Source organism: Sus scrofa, chromosome 1 (genome assembly GCF_000003025.6).
Source record: "Sus scrofa isolate TJ Tabasco breed Duroc chromosome 1, Sscrofa11.1, whole genome shotgun sequence".
Taxonomy (NCBI): Eukaryota; Metazoa; Chordata; class Mammalia; order Artiodactyla; family Suidae; genus Sus; species Sus scrofa.
The window spans coordinates 142,343,107-142,358,015 of record NC_010443.5 but is presented as its reverse complement, the minus strand read 5'-3'; positions in this window follow the sequence as shown (position 1 = coordinate 142,358,015).

Sequence of the window (14,909 nt, the reverse complement as noted above, 5' to 3'; positions counted from 1 at the left end):
TTCTGGTCCATTGAACTATGTCTATTTTTTTTCTTTTTTGAAGGTACCACACTGTTTTGATTATTGTAGCTTTATATTAAGTTTTTAATTGGGGAGCGTGAGTCCTCCAACTTTGTTCTTCCTGTTCAGTTTTGTATTGGCTCCTCTATGTGGACCTATGTGTTTTCATTGGCATTTTATTTGTTTTTTATTTTTTTAATTTTTTTCAGCCATGTCCACAGCATGTGAAATTTCCTGGGCCAGGGACTGAGCTCATGCCACAGCAGCAACCTGAGCCACTGCAGTGACAACACCAGATCCTTAACCTGTTGTTCCACAAGGGAACTCACTTCATAGGCATTTTAGAATCAGTTGTTTGTTATCTACAAAATGGCTTCCTAGGATTTTTAGATTGGGCTTTCATTGAGTCAAAGTTGGGAAGAACTGACATGTTAGCAATGCTAAACCTTCCAAACAATGAATAGCGGATACTTCTTCATTTGGTTAGCTTATTTGATTTTCTAGGCATAGATATCATAAACCTATTTATACCTAAGTACTTCATTTTCTGGTGCTATCAATGATAGTATTTTAAAATTTTGTTTCAATAGTTAATTTTTGATTTATAGGAAAACAACTGTATCCTGCAACCTTTTGTGCTTGTTTCTTAGTTCCAGAAGCATTCTTGTAAATGCTTTGATAACTTCTATGTAATCTTGTCATCTGTGAATAAGCACTTCTGTACTTATTCCTTTCCAAATTGCATGCCTTTTATTTATGTTTATCTTATTACACTAGCTAGGACATCCAGAGCAACGTTGAATAGGTGTGATGAAAGGACATTCCTGATATCTTCCTGATCATAGTAGGAAACCATTCAGTCTCTCACCATCATAATGTTTGATTTAGATTTAGATTTTAAATGCAGCTTTTTCTATACATATACTTTATTAGGGTAAGGGAATTCCCCCCCCTTTTTTTTTTTTTTGGTCTTTTTGCCATTTTTTTGAGCCACTCCCATGGCATATGGAGGTTCCCAGGCTAGGAGTCGAATCTGAGCTGTAGCCACCAGCCTATGCCAGAGCCACAGCAACGCGGGATCTGAGCCGCATCTGTGACCTACACCACAGCTCATGGCAACGCCGGATCCTTAACCCACTGAGCAAGGCCAGGGATCGAACCTGCACCCTCATGGTTCCTAGTCGGATTCATTAACCACTGAGCCACAACGGGAACTCTGGGAATTCCCTTTTATTCTTAGATTTTTTTAAAGAGTTTCTGTTATGACAGTTATTTAATTTTGTCAAATACTTTTAAAGCTTCTATTAATATGATCATTTTTTTCTGATACAAATTTAATAGTCTCTTAATATGATAAATTACACTGATTGATTTACAAATGCTGAACCTGTCTTGCCTTTCTAAAATTAATATTCCCTAGCTGCACTATATAATCTCTCTCTCTATATATAGCTGGATAACATTTGGTTAAGGATATTTGCAGGAGTTCCCGTCGAGGCGCAGTGGTTAATGAATCTAACTAGGAACCATGAGGTTGCGGGTTTGATCCCTGCCCTTGGTCAGTGGGTTAAGGATCTGGCGTTGCCGTGAGCCGTGGTATAGGTCGCAGACGCGGCTCGGATCCTGCGTTGCTGTGGCTCTGGCGTAGGCTGGTGGCTACAGCTCCAATTCGACCCCTAGCCTGGGAACCTCCATATGCCGCGGGAGCAGCCCAAGAAATGACAAAAAAAAAAGGATATTTGCACCTATGTTCATAAGAGACATTGGCCTTTCATTTTATTTTCTTGTATGCATTTGCCTGGTTTTGGTATTAGTGAAGTGCTGGGAAGTGCTCCCACTCTTTCTATTTTGGGGAAGATATTATAATTTTTTTATTATTTATTCTTTAAATATTTGTTAGAATTCATCATTTTGGACATCTGGTCCTGATACTTTTTTTTTTGTATAGTTTTAATGATCAAGTCAATTTATTTAATACATAAGTATGACTACTCAGGTTATTTATTTCTTGACTGAGTTTTGGTATTTGTTTCTTTCAAATAATTTATTAATTTCTTCTAATTTTTCAAATCTGCCGGTATAGAATTATCCATAGTGTGCCCTCATTAATCCTTCTAATGTCCATAGGATCAGAAATAATTTTCTTTTTTTTCAGTTCTGATATTGCTTATATATACATTCTAGCTGCCTTGGTTAGAGGTTTTCGAGAAACAGTATTTGTTGTTTTCCACTGTAATTCTTATTCTTGCTTCTTTATGGGTAAGATCTTTTACTTTAAATATTTATTTTTTCTAATTTATCTTTCTGTTATTCCAGTTTTGAGTAGGTTATTCTTTAATATTGGCGTACAGTTGATTCTTGTACATTCTATTATTTTATTGTTGTTCATCTTTTTTTCTCTCTTTGCATCTCAGTCATATTTCTACTGACTTAGGTTCAAATTCACAGATTCTATCCTCAATGTCTTGTCAAAGACATTCTTCATTTGTTACTGTGAGACATTTCTAGTACCTTCTTTTGATTCCTTTCTTAGAGTTTTCTTCTTTTCATTTTAAAATATTTATTTTATTTTTGTTCATTTGAAGCATTTATTTTTTAGCGGTTCCTTGATTTTTTATTGAGGTAAAATTTGCATGACATATAATTCATATTTTAACCACTTTAAATTCTATAAGACAGTAGATTACAATTTATTCACAATGCTTTGCAACCATCACTAATTCTCAAACATTTTCATCACCCCAAAAGTTACTCTTTCCCACCACTTCTTATAAATGAAATCAGGCAACAAATGGCTTTTTTGTATATGTCTTCTTTTATTTGGAAAACTATCTTCAAGATTCACTTGTGTTGTATCACCATTTTACACCTTTTATGGCTGAATAGTATTCCACTGTATAGATATAACAAATTCAAGGTCATGAACACTTACTCTGATACTACTCCTAAGGGTTTCTTACTTTTAGCTCTTACATTTAGATCTTTGACCCTTAGAGTTTTCATGTTTCTGCTTACACAGCCTGTTTCTTCTTACATGATGTCTACTTTTTTCCTTTAGAGCCCTTAATACATTAATCATAGATACTTTATATTCATTCTCTGATAATGCCAAAATTTGTGTCTTATCTGAGTCTGGGTCTGATGATTACATTGTCTATGGTCTTTGTTTTTCTTGTCTTCTGATATTTTTTTCATCAAAACCTAGACATGCTATATCAGCTAATAGGAACTGAAGTAACTAGGACTTTAGTAAGAAGTTGATTTTTTTTTTAATGTTTGTTGTAGTTATAGGTACCAGAGATTTCAAATTCCATTAGTGATCTTTTTTTTGATCTCCTCTTTTAGTCTGGGAATCTCTGTCTTAAAATTTCAAAACGTTTTGTACTTTGTGGCTGTTTCAGCTATGATATACTTCTTTATACTTAAACTGTCTTAGGGTGATCATACAATCTGGAAGGGAGAACACTCTTTAATATTCTGAGTAAACATCAGGCTTTTTGTTTGCTCATATCTCAGGGCTGTGGCCTTCATGAGGTGTTCATGTTCTTCATCTAGTAGTGAAGCTTCCCTCCACCCCTTTGCTTGATGCCTATTATTTTCACTTCTTACATATTCTAATGGTATTTCCTTGAATTGGTGTTGACTATGGTTTTTGTTTATTTTCCCTTAGGTGGGGCAGAAAGACTGAGTGGACTGGAATGGAGACTGTTTCCCTGCCCCCAGCTGGGCTAAGTTTTCAGAAATGTGCCCTAGGAAAGCCCTTTTCCATAGAGATTGGCTAACCTATGGAGAAGGTTCTGCCCCCAAACAGGGCTGAGTGGGGTTTTTCAGAAATATTCACTTTGAGAACCTGCTGGAGTTCCTGGAAGGAAAGATGTGTGTTTACGTTAAGCCTTATTTCTGTTTCTAATTCAAGAAACTTTGGCAAGTGAACAGAAATGAAGTAGCAAAGTAGTCCATGCCAATTATGGAGGAAACTGAACTTTCATACGCTGGTAGTGGGAGTGAAAACTGATTCAACTCTTTGAGAAAATGTTTGGCAGTGTCTACTAAAACTAAATATACATATACACAGTAAATTACATCCTGACAACATACTCAAGAGAAATGACTGCTTCTGTTCATCAAAAGACATTTATAACAATATTGATAGCAATCTTATTTATATTAGCCCCAAACTGGAAACTGTCCTACTATTCATCATCAGTACCACAGGGCAATAAATCTTGCATTATCTCAAAGTGGAATATGGCACAGAAATGGAAAATTAAAATAAAACCATAGATACTTGTAATGACATGGGATAATCTCCTGGACAAAATATTGAATGAGGAGTTCTTATTTTGGCTCCGTGGGTTAAGGACCCAAAGTTGTCTCTGTGAGGATGCAGGACTTACTCACTGGATTCAGGATCCTGTGTGGCTAGAAGCAGAGTTGTAGGTCACAGATTCTGCTTGGATTTGGTGTTGATGTGGCTGTGGCATAGGCCAGCAGCTACAGCTCTGTTTCGACCCCTAGTCTAGGAACTTCTAAATGCCATAGGTGTGGCTGAAAAAAAAAAGTTGAATGTAAAGCACCATATAGGGCATAATTCCATTGATGGGAAGCCCCAAAACATTCAAAACAAACCTACAGTGTCAGAAATCAGAATAATGTTTGGCTAGCGAAGGCTGCTAGCTAGACAAAAAGTACCTCCCAGGTCTTTGGTATGTGTTCTATATCTTGGTCTAAGCGGTTGATTAAATGGTTGCACACTTGTAGTAGAAAAAAAATAATTAAAAAGAAAAACAGCAACAACCACAACAAGGTCAGAAATCTAAGCTCTGCTGACTATATGCCCCATTCCTTGTTTTCATCCTCTCACGCCACTTTCTAAATAAACAAGTTACTTACGTCATTGCTTTTGAACTCATTAAGTATACACCAAAATGTTTGCTTTGAGCTTGTCTTAGTGACTAGAGCAACCTCTGCTGTGGGAAGTGGGGTGGACTGGGGTGGGGGGAGGTTCTGAAGCATAATTAGTATTTAGGTCCTGGAGAGTTTTCTTGGCACTGTATCCTCCTCTCAATCTGCACACAGGCCTGAAGGAAAGTGGGGAGCGTAGGGTTGGAGGAACAGTAGAAAAATGACAGCTGCTGGTAGGGAGTGGAAAGAAGGATTCAAGTATAGTTCTTGCTCCTAATAATTTGTACGTATAGCACAATCAAGGCTCCCACATAGATCCTCGATCTGTCTTCCATCTGCCCTTCCCTGTGGGTGAACCATAGGAGCACCTCATGCAATTAGCAAACAATCAAGCGAATAAGCAAACCCAGTGAATAGGTGACAATGGCATGAGGTGAAAGGTGATGGGTGTTTGATAAGTAGAGAAGTGAAAATTTTGATGAGGATAACTGAAGAAGAGCAGTTTTGACCTCCCATGGGGGAAGGGTCCCCATATCTGACACATTTTTCCCTGAGTGTGGCCAGGTCACAGATGATTTCTCTGTGTACAATACAGAAAATTCAGATGAAGAGAGGAAATATGAGTTATCAAATATGCTAGAATGTTTTAATTGGATGAGACAGATTGTGAATAAAGGTCAGCACCAGAACTGTCAGGGAACCGACTGTGTTTCTAAGGATTGGTTGAGGGTTTGAGGGAATACAAAGAGAGAAGAGGGTTTGTTATGTGTATGTGGGGTCTCTCCCTTTGACTCACTGCAGCAGAGAGAAGAGAAACAATGCCTTTTCAATTGTTCTTTCTCTTCCTGACCCCTCCCTTTTTTCTTTTTCTTTTTATTTAAAAAATTAAAGTGTAGTTGATTTACAATGTTGTGCTCATTTCTGCTGTATAGCAAAGTGACCCGGTCACACATATACAATATATTCCCTTTGTTTTATTATTGATCCCTTCTTTTTTGAGGTCACATTTACCAGTGGATCAGTGTAACCCTTTTTAATTTTTTGTATATTTTTAGGGCTGCACCCCCAGCATATGGATGTTCCGAGGCTAGGGTCTAATGGGAGATGGCCTACACCAGAGCCACAGCAATGTGGGATCCGAGCTGCATCTGCGACCTATACCACAGCTCATGGCAACATCGGATCCTTAACCCACTGAGTGAGGCCAGGGATCGAACCTGCAACCTCATCGTTCCTAGTCAGATTCGTTAACCCCTGAGTCACGATGGGAACTCCCCCACCCCTTTTTTTTAAACTGCTCCCTATAGACAGAGTCTTTTATCAGAGCTGCAGATTCAGGTCTACATCACAGCTTATCTGTGAGCTAAGCTGGAACCCATGGCAACCCGGATCCCTAATCCACTGAATGAGGCCAGGAATTGAATCTGCATCCTAACAGAGACAGCACTGGGTCCTTAACCTGCTGTCTCTTTACATAATTGCAGGTGTCCAAGTTTGTCTGGGGCTAATGTATAGACATAGGATAAAAAGATTCACCCTGACAGTCTATGAAAAAATGATGTTGAATGGCTGGTTTAAGGTATGTGTGAATACAATTTCAGGAGAACCGAATGGAGATGACCCCTCAGAAGAAATAAAGCCCCCATACAAAATGTGTGCTCTGATCCTCTATGGCCCTGCTCTGTATCCAGATATTTCCCTCTATGCTGAGCAGAGAGGAGGGACTGAGGAGATGGTGTGTGTGACTCATCCTAGCCCAAGGCAGTGTGTTGTAAATTGGATCCACAATGTTCTAAATTGTTATTGATGAGAACTGATCTTCACAGCCATCCCTGGCTGAGTAAATGCATGGTTTGGGTGGCATCAGGAGGCTATTCTGCAGTCCCGGCCTCTATTTCCTGAATCTGAAAGTTTTGCAGGCCAGTTAGGCCTAAGGAAGTCCAGTTACCAAATGGTGAGGCAGGATCTTGATCCAACTCACTGTTCCTACTGCCAGTTTCCAGAATCACTACCTGTCAGAGGGGTGGGGATGGATAAAGGGCTAATGCCTGGCTGTGTAAGTCAAGCCACAACAGAGACAAATTGCAACTCGTCTGCTGGTATAAAAATATTATTTTCAGGTGAACCATGTGGAGTTATGACTCTGAAAACCTTTAATGGACAATTTTTCTGTGTAAGAAACAGGTGGGTTTTTTCCTGGGCTGGGAGGGATATTCCTTACGCTTTCCCACTCTCTTTGGTGCACAAGAGAGCCATCTTCCTGCTTTTTCCTCCTTAGAGTGGGTGAGGTGAAAAAGAAGTGCCTTTCCATGCAGTAGGGTTTTCCAGGAGCACATTTTCTTGCTGGGCTCTACACACCTTGACTCACTGAAGGGAGAAATAGAGAAAGGGCTATTACTTTGTTTTTGGAAAGAAAAGTTGCCAAGCTAGTACTGAGAGTTCTCATGTCCTGCACACCACTTTCCCCTGTTACTGACATATTAAATTCGTTTGGTACCTTTGTCACAGCAAATAGACCAATACCAGTACATCACCAATGACTAACATTTATTGATATTACTTTAGTTACTTTTTATTGTAAGCAGCTATATCTTTTTATTACATTTTATATGTTTTTTTCCCCCTGGTTGCTGTATAAAATCCATACAAATGAAATATTGGCTGACTCAGTAAATACTAATGAAAAGGTAAATTCATTTTACAGAGAAGCCAGTACAGGTAAGACATCATCTTGAAGATATTACCTTATTTTTTGCGTCATGTTCTTTTCCAATTCCAGGATCCATCCTGGACACCACACAACAGTTAGTCATCCTGTCCCTTAGGTTCCTCTTGTCTGTGATATTTTCTCAGTTTTTGGTGACCTTGACTGTTTTGAGTAGTACTGATCAGGTTTTGTTTTTTTTTTTTTTTCCTAATCTAGTATTTTGCAGAATGTTCTTCTGTGGGAATTTAACTGCTCTTTTCCTCATGATTAAGTTGGGATTATGGGTTTGGGGAGGAAGACTGCAGAGTTAATGCACCATCTCAATCTCCTCATATCAAGAACACATTCCATCTGTGTAATTTATCACTGTGGAGGTTGACCTGGACCAACTGGCCTAGGTGGTATTTGTCAAGCTTGTCTACTTTAAGTTACCCTTTCAATCCCCTTTGGATGCTATAATCTTTGGAAGGAAGTCACTTTGGGCAGCCCACATAGGGGGTGGGAAGTTATGCTTCCTGTCCTTAAGGGTGGAGCCATTATATAAATTATTTGGTGTTCTGCACACAGCCCTTATTTAAAATCTCTGATGTCCAGAACTCTTGAGAGATATAAGAATATCAAGCATGATGTTTAATTATCTCTTGCGTAACCTAATATCCAGTCTTGTTAAAATTAATATGTTTTAATTCTTAAGGAAGAGAATTGGTAGCTGGTATCTGGAAGAGTGTTTGGAAAACTGGAGTGGGACAGGGTTCTGTGGGCACAGCTGGGTTGCCCTGAGGGCCTGAATATTCCCCTCAAAGTGTGGAAGAGGGTGAGGAAGTTTGTGGAGGGGAAGGTGGACATGCATTTATTTGGGTGCGGGGGTAAGAAGACTTTACAGGTAGTTGTGACAATCTAGCACAGTGTTCTGGGACCTTAACAAGGTGAGGAAAATGTCCAAGGACAGCATCCAACACAGGATTGGAATGTGTGAAATTCTGTTCTCCAAAATAAAATCTTGCTTTCAATTATCCTCAAAATAGGCACCTACTTGATGTCTCTACAATATGTGACTAGCCTCCCAAGATGTGTACTGCCCTCTTTCTATGCATTCACCCCTGACTCAGATCCTGTATCCTGCCAAGTCACAATAAGCACACACCTTCTTCATCCTTTCTAGCTCAGATACCCTCTGCAGGGCTACCCCTCTCATAGGGCACATCACACAAGATTTCTCACCACTCATTCCCCCCTTCACAAGCACACCTTGATATTAAAAAAAATGCAGAGATAGGCCAGGGTATCTGACACTTGAGCTATATGACAAACGAGGAACTGAAGCCCTCATCTTTCATTTTCTATTCCCCAAAACAATGCTGCACAGATGAAGTATATGATATTTATATATCAGCTTTCAGTAAATTATACCAAAGTATCAAAAACTCCCCAAATTTCACTGACTTATAACCAAAACATTTATTTCTTGCTAATGTGTATATAATCAGTGGTCAAATACAGCTTTGCTTTATATATTTTCTGGGCTCCAGGCATAAAACACATTATATCCTTACAACAGAACGAAAAGCAATCCTATATCCTTGGATGGGTCTTTAAGTGCCTGGTTGGTTGTGACATTCACCACAACTCACATGTCAAAGATAGTACAATGACCAAACTCAATGTCTATGGGACATAGAGTATATCCTTTTGTTGTGGGGTGGGAGTGGAAAAAGAACAATTGGGAACAACACGGAATTTTCCATGATCCATCCCTTGTTACAAAAATTAATTTCTTCTCCAAAGTATGCAGAATTCACTCCCTGACTCATGTCTGGACCTGACATAAATATTTTATTTTATTTTTTGTTCTGGTGGTATGATTTATGTGTTCTTTTAGCTTTCACTAAATTTTTGCTTTAGAGAGAAATGACCTAAAAATCTCAGATACACATAATTACAAACATTACTTCTTGTTCACATAATGGTGACTGTACATCTGATAGAAGTCAAGTGCAGTCCTCCGCACATCTTTATTCTGGGATCCAATGTGAAGGGTGTGCCTCTAGAGACAGGAGGAACAAAAGCTGTCAGAGGACATGCGATGGCTTCCCGGCTGATGTTTCAGTGTCGCATCCATCACCTCTGCTCACATTCCAAGAGCAAGTCACATGTCTGCACATTGGATGGGGCAATAATATATTCTGATAGGAAAGTGGAAGTCAATACGAAGTACAGATAATAGAGTCTGCTGCCATGTGAGAGGGAGGAGAGCAGAAAGTGCCAGATCTTGTAATGTCTCCACAGAGCCTACATAATATTATTTGTGCAAGAAATTGTTTTCTTTGTACCTGTTCCCCACTTATTTTCTTTGATTTTTTTTTTCTAGAGGAAAAGGGATGAAATGAGGCTGGGATACATGGAAAGAAAGGAGGAGCATCCCAGTGCTTTTCCCTCCTTGCTGGAATTGATGTATCCTAATAGACCTTTTCCTATCCTGTTGCTATGGAGATAGAACAAAATATGTCTCAACATTTACTCACTGTTACCACCTGTTTCCCTGTCGACATGCACTGTAGTTACTGGGCTTTGAAACAGATTAAGCCAATCCCTTGACAAAGGTGCCTGTGGTGTGCACAAAAAAACTCTCCTAAAATAAGTTATTTAAAATAATTCATGAGCTGTGGAATTGTATAAAGAGTAAGCTGGTGACTGTGAAAAATAAGGAATCATTAGCAAATTCTCATGGACAAAAGGGTTATGCCTTATGAAGAGTACTGGCCCCACAGTATAAGCTGTGTCCTATTAGTCTCTCTCCATCCCATGTGCTCATTCCTAGAAGCATTTTCTGGCTTCTGGATGAGGCAGCTGCTGAGGACATGTGATGTGATTCACACTTTTACAAGCCAAAGCATGTAAAATTGGAGCCAGGGTTTTTAAAAAAGTGGTTCTTTCATGAAAAGCAATATTCAGGCCTATGTGTCCATATCTGGCTACAGAGGACAATATTTGGAAACAGACACATGGAGAGCATGTGAGGTTAAAAGGAAAGGGAGGGCACATGGTTCTGACTGGAGTCCACACAGCTTTTTTTTTTTGCACTGTGAATGTTCTTTCTGCCCACAGACACCCATGCCTGACTCTAGAAAAACAAGTGGGATTGTTTCCAGCAAGGTGTTAGCTGAGATAATTGTCGCATAAAGGTTACTTTAACCTACCAATTTGGAGAATTGTTGATATCTGGAATTAACCAACCCATTTTGATATTCTTATTAAATGATTTTTTATAAACATAGGAAATAAAGTATGTAAGTGTATTACACTTGATATGATTTAAAACCCAGTAATCTGCTTCTTACCCAGAGTTGTCTCATACTATTTTCTGGTATTTTGAAAAAAAACTATAAATATATTTTATAAAAAACTATAAATATATTTATAAACTATAAATATGCCCTTATGTCACATTTACATAATGTCATTTAAAACTTTACTATAAATGTTGCAATTTATTATTTATCTATATACAATTTTATATCCATTTACAGTTATAAATATTGGCTATTCCCCATGTTGTACAATGCATCCTTGAGCTTATCTTACAATAGCTGTATTTTTTGAAATATACTTATAGCTCTACTTTTGAAATAATTGACATCTTAAATGGGTAAATATTTTAAACTGGTGAAAACTTTTTCTACAAGTGTGGAGGAACATGGTAAATTGATATTCTTGATTTTAATTTTCATTAATATGTTTATTAAAATAGAGAAAAACATAAAAAGAAATGAACATGTTTTCAAAGATAAAGAGTACAGTAAAATCTCTAATAAAATTATAGAAATAAAAGATACAATAGCTAAAACTAGAACTCCATGTGTAGTACAACAGCTTGAGTGACTGAATAAGACATAGAAAGGTGGATTGATATAAAATATACAAAAATAATTACAAATGATAAATAATTTAAAGTTTATATTTGAGACATTAATAGCATAGTGAAAATAACTAACACATTTGGAACTAGAATCTACAAAGTAGAAAAGAGAAATGGGGGCCAGAGCAATATTTGTACAAATAATGCCTGAGGATTTTCCAAAATTAATGAAAATATCAATCAACAGATTAAAGTCTAGTGAAAATCAAGCAGGATAAATACAAAGAAAACCATAACTATCACACACTTACTAAAAACAATGAATACCAAAAAATGAGGAAAAATCTGAAATAAGCCAGAGAAAAATAGACACATTATGTCTAAAGGAGCAACAATAAAACAGACAGATTTCCAAACAGAAATAATTGAAGCCAGAAAACAATGGAATGTTTTCTCATAAATAAAGTAGGAAATGACTGCTGACCAAGAATTCAATATTCAGTGGAAATATCCTTTAAAATTAAGATAAAATGAATATATCTTCAGAAAAATTTTGCCAACATACCTTCCCTAAAAGAAAAATCAAAAGGACTTCTTCAGGTGGAATAATCCCTCAGAGAAACACTGGAAATACAGGAAGATATGAAGGACAAAACAGAGGCTAAATAGGTGGTTAAATACAACTAGTTATTGGTGTACAAAAGTGTATATTAAGATCTTGTAGGATTCAAAATATAAGTAGAATTAAAATGCAAAACAATGATAATGCAAAGGGAGAAAAAATATTCCATGTTTATATCATTGCTGGGAAGATGACAAGTAGCAAATAATATTAGGATTTATTGAACTAAAAGAGCATATTCATTAGATGGCCAATAACAATGATAAAATGATAAATAAATAATAGTTTTAGGGGTTAAAATTAATGACTAAAATATTTTAATTATTATAAACATTCAAGAAAAGAGAGAAGAAATATAAACTGAGCGAAACCCAAATATTGCAGTAATTGCATTAAGTATAAACGGACTAATAATTCAAATGAAAACACTAATATTGAAATTCAACTTTATGTTTCCACTCAGGATGCATTGAGTTTATGTCACTCCCACAGTTTAAATATAAAAGAGAGTGATTGAATTGGCATCATGAGTTTTTTGGAATATGTTGGAGTGCTAAGGTTGGAAAACAAACTAGCCAAAAATCTAAGGAGAAACAATCCCGCCAGGGATAAGCAAGTTAAACACAGTCATCTAGGGTAAATGTAACTAGATAAAAGTAATAACAATTCAGTTAGAATAGCTGAAAATTTACAATGGCACTAAAAATCAAATACCTAGGATTCTTATATACAAATCATAAATAACAGAAGACAGTATAGTGGTCATGTACTGGGCGAATCAATATTGTAAATCACCTGGAACTTTCTACACTTTAAGTGTCTTCCTAAGAAAAATTCCAGCATTTGTTTCAGAAACTGATGAGATTATTCCAAAATTTATATAGGAATACTAAGACCAAAGCAAAACTAAAGGAATTTGAAGACACGAAGTTGATGGAATTAGATAACCTAATACGACTTACATTACCTGGCTGGATATAACACAATGTACAGTGCATTGTTGGTATGAGATTAATAGATCAATGAAACAAAATAGAGAATACAGACACAGGTCCGCCCACCTGAGTTATGACACAATTATACTGTAAAGTAGTGGGAAAAGTGTTTTCAAAAATGTTCCTAGATGAGTATGGAAAATGGATAGATAGATAAATGATAGATAGATAGATAGATAGATAGATAGATAGATAGATAGATAGATAGATAGATAGACATAGATAGATGATAGATAGATAGATGATAGATAGAAATGCATCTTGGTCCTTGCCTTTTTAAAAAATTTATTGGAGTATAGTAGATTTACAATGTTGTATTCGTTTCAGGTGTAGAGCAAAGTGAATCAATCATACAAATAAATGTCACTGCCTTATATAATACAAAATAATCAGCTACTGAAGGTTTTCAGACATACACATGAATAGCAAAGTATAAAAACACTTCCAAAATATAACATGAGAATAACTTAATGGCTTTGTGGTCAGCAAATATTTCTTAATTAGGGACCTGACATATATTCCATTCCCTTGGGGGACGATGTCACCAGATTTGTTATCAGGAACAAAATCTGAGAAAAGGTATCCTTAAGACTTCATTTTCACATGCAATACATGCTTCAGATATCCTGCCTCTCTGAGTTCAAATTACACAGGGTTTTCTCACCACCCAACTTGTCAAAATCACCAAAGTTAGCAATGTCAGAATGAGGAAACCCCACAGCCATTTCTGAGCTTAGGTCTGTGAATCTTCAGATGGGGTTTGTTTTTTGATTCATGCCTCTTATACATGATAGCAAAGCACTTGTAAACAGACACAATACACAAGCTTTTGTATACAGTGGAATACTACACAGAAACAAAAAGGAATGAACTCCCAATGTGTGCGACAAAGTGGGAAAAATCTCAAAAACATTATGCTGATGTACAGTAATCTAACACAACATAGTGCATACAGTTTGATGACATTTATATGATTTTTTACATTTTTTTTCATATATCTTCCATCATGCTCTAACTCAGGAGATTGGACATAGCGCCCTGTGTGGTACAGTAGGACCTTGTTGCTTATCCATTCCAAATGTAAGAGTTGCATCTACTAACCTCCCCCCTTCTCCCTTGGCAACCACACGTTTGCTTCCATGGCCTTTATCTGTTTCTGTTTGGTAGATAGGATCATTTGTGCTATATTTTAGATTTCACATATATGCAATATCATATAGTATTTGTCTTTCTGACTTCATTTAGTATGAGAATTTCTAGTTGCATCCATGTGGGTGCAAATGCCATTTTTTTATCCTTGTATATGGCCAAGTAGTATTCTGTTGTATATATGTACCACATCTTCTTAATCCATTCATCTGTTGACAGGCATTTAGGTTGTTTCTGTCTTGGCTCTTGTCACTAGTGCTTCAATGAACATAGAAGTCCATGTATCATTTTGCATAAATGTTTTATCTGTATATATGCCCAAGAGTGGAATTGATGGATCACATAGCTGTATGGTAGTTCTATATTGAGTTTTCTGAGGTACCTCCATACTCTTTTCCATAGTGGTTGCACCAATTTATATTCCCACCACAGTGACAGAGGGTTCTCTTTTCTCCATACCCTTTCCAGCATTTTTTATTTGTTGATTTGTTCTGACCAGTTTGAAGTGGTACCTCATTGTAATTTTACATTTATCTAATAATTAGTGATGTTGAGCATTTTTTTCATTTGCCTACCAACTAATCATATGTCTTCTTTGGAGAAATGTCTATTTAGGTATTCTGCCCTTTTTCAATTGGGTTGTGTACTGTTGTTGTTGTTGTTGTTGAGTTGTAT